This window comes from Anser anser, assembly GCF_964211835.1.
Source record: "Anser anser genome assembly, chromosome: 28".
In the NCBI taxonomy this organism is placed as follows: domain Eukaryota; kingdom Metazoa; phylum Chordata; class Aves; order Anseriformes; family Anatidae; genus Anser; species Anser anser.
In genome coordinates, this window is record NC_139749.1 from 2,280,819 (window position 1) to 2,289,586 (window position 8,768).

Sequence of the window (8,768 nt, forward strand, 5' to 3'; positions counted from 1 at the left end):
ACTGTGAGCCTGTGTCTGATGTGATCAAAAACCTCCAGTAACTGTTAAAATAGTGCTTTTTTGTAATTTTTTTTTCCTGGCTTTTTTTTTTTCTTTGGCTTGGATGTCAAAAAGAGCAAGACAATCAGATTAGCACAATCTTGTGTGACTTCCATTTGGTTTCTCATCACGGCAAAAAAAAACGTCAGCAGGGCTGACAGCACTCCTACTCTCAGAACTGGTACTCTGCTTTGGGGTAAGCAACGTTGTATTGCGGTGTGTCACAGCTGCATTGCAACCACCTGGCTCCATTACCAAGAGGGGAACGAGCGTGTCCATCGGTTTGTGCTGAGCACAAAAATCTTAAATCCTACAGGAGACTGTTGCAATGCTGCAAATCACTTGGATGTTTGCAGTGTCCTCAGTGATTCAATGGATCATCACTGACCTGCATCAGGAAAAGAAAGGGATTAAAGCCTTCCATATCCCTTTACATTTCCAAGGAAAAATTAATAATGGTCCCTGAGAAAGTAACAAGATATCTGGCATTAAAACACAGCAATGAATACAGTGTATGAAAACAGCTTCTGATACAGAAACTTCAATAGCTGTAAGATAAAACAAACAAAGAGAAATATTGCAAATCAAGGGAAGTCTAACAGATGACTTCTTAGAAGGAAGAACGCTGAGGAAACCCTGGGCTGAGTAATATTTCTTAACAGTGAGGAAACCATTAGCGTGAATGAGGAGTGATGTGTAATCTGTGTGTTTGTGCACTAATTAAGATTTTGTTCACGAGGTGTAAGAGACTCAGTGGGCAGCTCAAGAAACAGTATAAAAAGGGCTCACAGCACAGACAGCTCACATCAGACAGCTGCTCTTGACTTCTCCTCTTTGGTGCTTTGAGTAAGTATGACATTTCTGACTTAGAGCATCACGCTAGAAAATGCTTAACTGAATCTTTGACAAATACTCTCTCCTTGTCTTGACATCCTTATGCCTCTCTTCCCTTGAAAACGTGCTCCTCTCACTGGCTTTGGCAGATGCAGTTGGTTTTGTTGCAAAACTTGGTGATGGGCAACCTCCAGCTTGTTGGCCACCTTGGCAGCACGAGGTGCACGGAGCTTGGCGGGGCTCCCTGGGAGGTCCCCACGGTGGCTCCGGGCTGACTCAGGCTCCTATCACCTTGCAGGTTCACCTCCCTGCCCGAAGGATGTCCTACCTCAGCCAGCAGCTCAGCTCCCGCTGCTTCCCCCCCTGCGAGGTGACCTGCCCGCAGCCTTACGCTGACGCCTGCAGCCAGCCCTGTGTCACCTCCTGTGGGGACTCCCGCGCCGTGGTCTACCCCCCACCCGTGGTCATCACCTTCCCGGGCCCCATCCTCAGTTCCTGCCCACAGGAGAGCTTCGTGGGCAGCTCAGCCCCGCTGGGGCTGGGGCTGGGCCAGCCCAGGGCTCTGCAGGGCTCCCTCCCCTATGGGGGCTTCTCCTCCTCCTCCTCCTCCTTCTCCCAGCAGTCCAGAAGGTATCCCTACAGGGACTGCAGGCCCTGCTGAGCACCGCAGAGGTTGTGGATGGCTGGAGAAACAGCGGGGAACCAACGGCGAGACATGGCTGTGCATCTGAGCTGAGGAGCTCCCCCGAGCCCTGGTCACCCACGACTTCAGCTAATCCTCTGGGACCTGTGGGTGCTACTCAGCACCCTACCCATGGCTTTCTTATGATCTTTTTCTTTTGGTGTTGCTGCTGTGAAAATGCTTCTTTTCCCTTCTTAGAAATCCTAGTTTTGACTAAGCAAAACATGTTCCTCACTGTTATAGCAATAAAACACTAGCATCATTGAAACCAATTTGTGTATGTTTTTAATTTTGGGGGGGGTGGGGCATGCATTATTTCTTTAGTCATTTTTTTATTTTGATAACCAGATGTTTAATATACGAAAGATTCACAGATGCACTGTGATTTGCCCTGCCCATCTGAACCTTGAACAGCAAGGAAGAGCACCATACTGAACACATTCAATGTAGATTACCAAGTTGTCCTGTTTGTCAAACACTGAGGTCCATCTTCTACACTTTCCTTTAATTTGCTTAACCTGTATAGTTCTTGCTTCCAATAAACACTTATGATTGCATCCAAATACTACACGTGCTTGCTTTCTGTTTTGGGATACTGCAGCCTCTGCAAACCAATTGAACCAAACCATACTCTTATCTCAGAGATCAGTGAGATTAATATTATGCTCTCACAGACCTAGTGTTTATTTAATGCCTATGGATTCATTCATCAGGAAACTCTGCTTACAACATGCTAGGCTTGCCTGCGTATATGATTTAATCTTTACAAGGAGCCATGTGTGAGAAAACTGCCCATCCCTTAGTTAAAATTGTCAGGACTGTTGTGAAGTTCTAAATAGCCAGTGTAGTTCAACCCTACTTCCTCTGCATTTCTATGTTTTTTTTTTTGTTTGTTTGTTTTTAAACCAGAACTATTCTAATTACATATAACAGAGTAATAGAAAATGAATATTAGCTTATTATAGTACTATGTAACATAGAGAAGTGAAGAGGGAATATTACATGGGGCACAGCAACAGAGGCAGCTTCCCAGAGACAAAAAGTTATTTAACAATGAAACCCAAGTCTGAGACACAGGAAACTTGAATCCTCTTCCCTGTTCTGTATTTTCATAGCCAGCTTTCTGAGATCATAGAACTACCTCAACTGGGATTGCAATTAACCAACAGCAGATATGTTTTACTAGCTTAGCTTCTTACTACTGTCCAGAGAAAAGGAGTATCCTAGCGGAAACCTAAGAAATAAGGAGCATAAGTTGAAAACTGAGGAAGGTCAACAAACTCACGTTTCTGAGAATAGCTTAGATGACCAAGAAAAGGCTACATTAAAGTGAAGCAGGTGCAGAAAGTTCTCAGAAAGTAGGGAGCAGTGATCCAGCAGTGCTCAGGGACCGGCTGGAAGCAATAAATAGTGCATTTAGCTAAGCAACCTCTCAGATGTAGCTTGCTATTACATTAAATCTATTTAGCAGAGCAGTGTATGGTACCTTGTTTTTCTTATCAGAACCCTGCTTGATTTCAAGATCTGGGCTCTTTTAGTTTACTGTCTTAAGGATAAGTGTACTGGGAGATCAAATCTGCACCTCTGCTGCACATTGTGCCAGGTGTGCTTAGCTAGCTCCTGTTTTACAGTAAGTGTCCTATGCTCTTTTGTTATGGTGTGTTCTGGCATGAAAACTGTGGTACATCTCCTCTCCATTCCCTGTATTGCTTTCTGTCCCTGGCACTTTTCTAGAAGTGCAAGGGATAAAGTAAACAACAGCATGGGAAAACTCATTGTTGAGAAGACCGGCATGATGCTATTGATTATTTAAGGTCTTTGTTTCCCTCCAGCTATGGGACTTAACTAGAATGGAAGCACCAATGTTTTGTGCAGGAGATTCTTTCGACCATGTTGTCTTATAAAACAGATAGAAAAAGAAAACTAGAATGCTAATATTATAATGCAGCATGATTTTTTAATAGGAGATAAAGCAGGAGGGTTTACAATAGGAAAACATGTTTATACAGAAACTGGAGAATTTGAGGCTCTAACAAATGAGACTTCTTGTTCAGGAAACTTCATTTCAAGCACAGTGTTCTTTTCTTCTTCTGTAGCTGTAAGTGTGATGGGGTAGTCCAGTTTTCATCCCTTAATGTAGCTCTTGATGGATATCAGGCAGTGTCAGGTGGGAGTATCACAACTCTTCCATTATGCTTGGTGTAAAATACAGGACTGAATGTAGAAGCAATATTAATGCATTTGAAAATCTGGACCACAAGGAGAATAGAAGAGCATGCTTATAACAAAGGAGGAAGAAGTGCAGAAGCAGATATGAGCACAAATATAAGTTGTTAACAAGATTCAGCCTTTTTAAGCCAGCATCTTAGAAACTTCTCTTGCTCATCTTATGCTTGAGTTTGGATCTTGCATTCACTATCCTGACTGCTCTTGGTGCAAGAATATTCTTGCTGGGCTTGGCAGGGCTCACTCTTCCTAAAGTGGTAGCCACTGAACCTCTGAGAGCAATAAGGGTATGAAAACTTGCTCCCCTGTGATCCCCCATAAACCAGAGAGCCTCTGTAGCCATAAGATTCCCCATAGCCAAGTGAGCTCCAAACGCCAGCTGGTGCTGAGGATCCCACTACGCTTTCCTGAGGGCAGGAGCTAAGAATTGGCCCAGGAAAAGTGATGACAACAGGGGGTGGGTAGACCACCGCCCTGGAGTCACCACATGATGTGATGCATGGCTCGTTCCAGGCGCTGGCGAGGGGCTGTGGGCAGGCCACCTCACATGGATTGAAGCTCTGGTAGTTGCACAGCTGTCTGTAGGAAGACATGGTTCTGCAATGGAAGTGGATCTGAAACACAGGAAGACAGAAATACATGTAAAATAAGTGGCTAGCTGGACAGAGATTTGTGTGTGCTCAGGTGTATCAGATGAAGATGCTATATGGTTGAGCAGTGTCTTGAGCAGAGATAAGGCTTTAGTTCCAGGCTCTTCTCCCGTCTTTTAGTCACACTGCTTGAGTTATATTTATCCTCTCTACTTGCCAAACTCTCATCTCCTTCTAACCACCCTGAGTACATCAAATAACCTATACTTTTGCCATGTCTATACATGGTGTGCCAGAACAAATCTATAAGGGCTACATCATAAGCAGTGCCAGGTTCAGCTGTGTTTCCTTCTCTTATAAAGGAGCACAGATGTGTCTGTACTTCAGGAGACCAGTAGCCATCGCACCCAGCACCCTTTCTTCAGTAGCTGACCTGCAGGACAGGATTCTCTGCACCCCTGGTTACAGCTACCCAATTGCAGCAGTTGGCACTTTTATCAAAGGTTTAAAGGGCTCTAGTCCTAAAGAGAAAAATTGTTGTTTCTACAGCAAGGGAAGTAGACCTTTCTACACCAGTCCAATGCAGGACTTCTCAAAGACAGGACCTAGTTTTAATCAGAACTAGACATTTTTTATTTAAGCAGGTGAAGTGATGAGGCAATTCCAAATTAAAAACAGTAGGCATGACAGCAATAAAAATTTGAGAGTACCCTCTCACACAGGGCTTCAGAACTGAGCTTAACTTTCTGCTGAATCCAAGACTAGGCTGCAGCTAGCCTGTACACTAGCTTTAGGAACTAAAGTCTTAAAATGCTCAAAGCTCAGACTTAGCAAGATCTGTGGGAATCCCTCAAGAAACTGGGTAATGCCAACCCCAGGTCTTCAGCAGGATCCGTGACCTGCTGTCCCTGTCACTGCAACAGCAGACATCCACGTAGGATTCAATTAGAATTATCATTAAAAGAGCATATCAAAAAGGCACAGAGAATTAAAAACTTACTTGAGTCCTAGAGGAGAAGTCAGGAGAAGCTGCTGGCAGAGAGATGAGCAGCGCGTGCTTTTATACTGCTTCTCGGATAGCCTGGAGGATCTGAGGCACCTTTTGCGCATGAGGTTTGATTAGATTCAAAACAGAAGCAATTACATGTAACACCTCACAGTGTATAATCATTTTGCTCACTGTTTGCAGCTATTAGGCAATTCCCAGCTTCCCCTCACACCTTACTATGTCATCCTACCCTAAACTTCTTGATCCCATTCAGATTCACCAGATTTCAGTCTCTATGAAATGAGTCCCAGTCTTTAGCCCTCTGTGGTAATGAATGGTAGCTCAGTTATGATAAAATTTGCTGACGTATGTATGATATTTTATCTTTTTATTTATTTACTTATTTTAAAATCCACTTAGAGCTGGGGCACAGACTGTAAGTATTATCTTTGAAACTTCAAGGTGCAAGTCTGTTTATTTTGCCTTCTTCATGTCCCCATTTGAGCTGCTCAGTATCGTTCTGAGGTCTTCATACCAAGACTCAATACTTTTAGAACAGGGCAATATCTGTATTCTTGGCCACAGACAGCCTTAGTTTTGGAAGCCAACAGTGCACAGCCCATTTAGGGAACGTGAGGATGATCAAAATTTGTTCATGATGTCTCAAATGGAGTAAGAAAATTAATGGTGATTCTAGAAGATGTCTTTAAAAAGGATTTCAGTGATTTTGAGAAACTGTTAACTGCTTTAGCCCTTGAATTTCCCTGTAACCTATCCAGTACAGGGGACACATTTGGAGAAGGAAGATTCCATCTCTTTTTACTTGCACTACCCTCTAACATGACTCTCCAGAGCAAGACTTAAAGTGCCTGCAACCAGACTCTAAGCAAATAATGAATTACAGCAGTAAATTTCACTAGACACTGTCACGACATCACGGACCATGCAACCAGGTGCCTAATACTATTTGGGGTGGAGAAGTAAGTAAAAACCAGAAAATCATTAAAAAAATCTTGATTCATTCCCACCCACAAACAACTAAGGGAGTGGATTGATACTAGGAAGGATCTGCTCATTGAAGTTTTGAAAGGAACCGAAACACAAGGTGTAGTATTGTGTAATAACATGATGAAGCAGGGAACACCATAGCAATTATGATAAGTCAGAAAAAAAATTTACATCATCTGGATGAGCTGCATATGCAACAAATATCAGTTGGTAAAGCAGCATGTTATCCTGAACAATGCTGTTTGATACTCATAAGGACTTTGAGAACGAGGAAAACAGTGCTTACTTGTCAACCCTTTTCTGGGCACTCCTACTGTTATACAGTCTCTGCTAGTTTGGTTAAGACTGAATTTATTCAATAGTTTCCCATGTATTGAAATGCAGTCAGAAGAGCAGCTTTATGCAGTTGACAATTATTCTGCTAACATCCTGATTCTTCTAAGAGTTTGATATGAGTCTATCTCCTGGGAAGCTTTTTCATGAAACAGTGTGAAAACTCATTTATAAATTATTAGATGGGGACTTCTTTGATGGCAGAAGATTGCTTAGGGTATCCCACTGCGCTTATTTTTTTCCATGGGTAAATCTTTAATGCATAACCTTTAAATAGCTTCATAATACGTAAACAAGAAAGCATTTTTCTGGAGGCAACATTAGTTTTTGCACGTCCTCCTTTGGTATAAGGTTGTCAGTGTCCTTGGAGGACTTCACCAGCTAACTGACAGCTCACACCACTCCTGAATCCTCTACACGTCTAGAGAAAGAGGAATTTCTAGGTGGCCATCTTAAAGTGTAATATGATCAGACTTTTAAGTAAAATAAAAAATATATCTATACTCTGTTCACAAGAATCAAAGACAGTTCAGGGATCTCTGGTGGCCATAGGTGGTTTATAACCATTTAGGGTCTCAAGGGAAAAATGCAAATTTCAGAGACACCAGAGATGAGATATCTAATCCATACCATAGACCTGTAACAGCTCCACTTACAGATCTTTAGTTGACACAGATAGAAACGAGGAAAACTGTATCAAAATATGCAGCTAAGCACTATTTCTTCAGAGGTTTCATGGAAAGATGACTAAGGATTGCATAGCAGGAAACACTATTTACAACTTCAAAGTACTAGAGCCATTCAGCCACTCTGAATTTAAGCAAGGAAGCAGTGGCTGTGGTCCTGCCCCTTGCCCTCTCCTCAGCTGTGTTTTTGGGAACTGATGGAAACAAACAAACAAACAAAACAAAACAAAACAAACAAACAAACAAAAAAACAGATAACCCTGCAGAAATACCCAAAGTTCTGTTCTTATTTTTCTTAATCATTTTTCTTAATCCTGGTGTCTTCATCTCTTTCACTGAATTTCATCAAAATTTTTGAAGGGTACCATAGAAAACTAAACAGCAAAGAACAAACAAACAAACATAAAACCCCAAACACTATGAATCGGAGAAGATGAGGCAGGAAACTGTTGATGGTGGTGCAGATTGCTGGGATTTTTGGTCCGGTTTGCTTTTTCTTCTTCTTCTTCCCTGGCTTCATCCTGAATTAATTTCTTGCTCTCAAGTGATCTTTGTGGGTTTAATGGTGACAGCTCATAACCCATGAGTGAGGCCCAGTGCAGGCAATGCTCAGCTGCATCTGTAGCTTCTCCTTGACCTTTGTGACCCTTCTGCAAAATTACATCACTCACCATTTTTCCTTCCGTGTTTATTTTCTTTTATATGGAGCCAGGTTCTCTGCCTTTTTCTCTAGCTTAGCAGGGGAGGACCCTGCTGCAGAAGGTAAAAACCACCCAGATGTTAACTGTAACACTGTTGGGAATAGCCACACCTGTATTTTCCTACCACCTCTTCCTCTGAATCAGCAAGTGATGCTAAGACACTTTACCCTGATGTCTCAGTTGCCCTTCCTGTAACAACCACCTAGTCCATAGGGGTGTAGTGAAAATGCTGTCTTTTAATGCAAGAGTTGCATTCCTGACCACATAGTCTCTAGCTGGGCTTCACCACGCCTGCACCTGCCCTGCAGCTGGCTTTGTGCAGGGTGAGGTCCTGGTGAGACCAGGCTCTGGGTACTTCCAGAGGGATGCACTCCATGGCTGGCGTCCAAAAGACAGACGGACATGTCCCACTTGGCTATGGTCTGCCACCCATCATGGTATTGCATGTCCTGGATGAGTCTGGGTACATGTTCCAGGACTTTTAGGAGATGGATGAACATAATTCCTGGGGCAGCAGGTAGAGGGAACACCAGGTCTGAAGAACTTTTGTTTCTTTCATCATCAGCAAGGGGGAGATGTTTCTACCACTGTGTCTGTGATCTGCATGCTCCACTGTGGCTGGGCATTGCTGCCTTGGGTCTCCAAGGTCATATTGCAGGCTGATTCCTTAAAAAAAAAATA

At 42.9% G+C, this 8,768-nt stretch overlaps 1 long non-coding RNA gene across 1 annotated transcript; it reads left to right on the plus strand.

The window, feature by feature from the left end:
* Positions 1-734: 734 nt before the first annotated feature.
* Positions 735-1,823, plus strand: LOC310887291. The gene is made up of 2 exons (XR_014575708.1): positions 735-885; positions 1,172-1,823. It is a non-coding gene; the product is annotated as an uncharacterized lncRNA (long non-coding RNA).
* Positions 1,824-8,768: the final 6,945 nt, after the last annotated feature.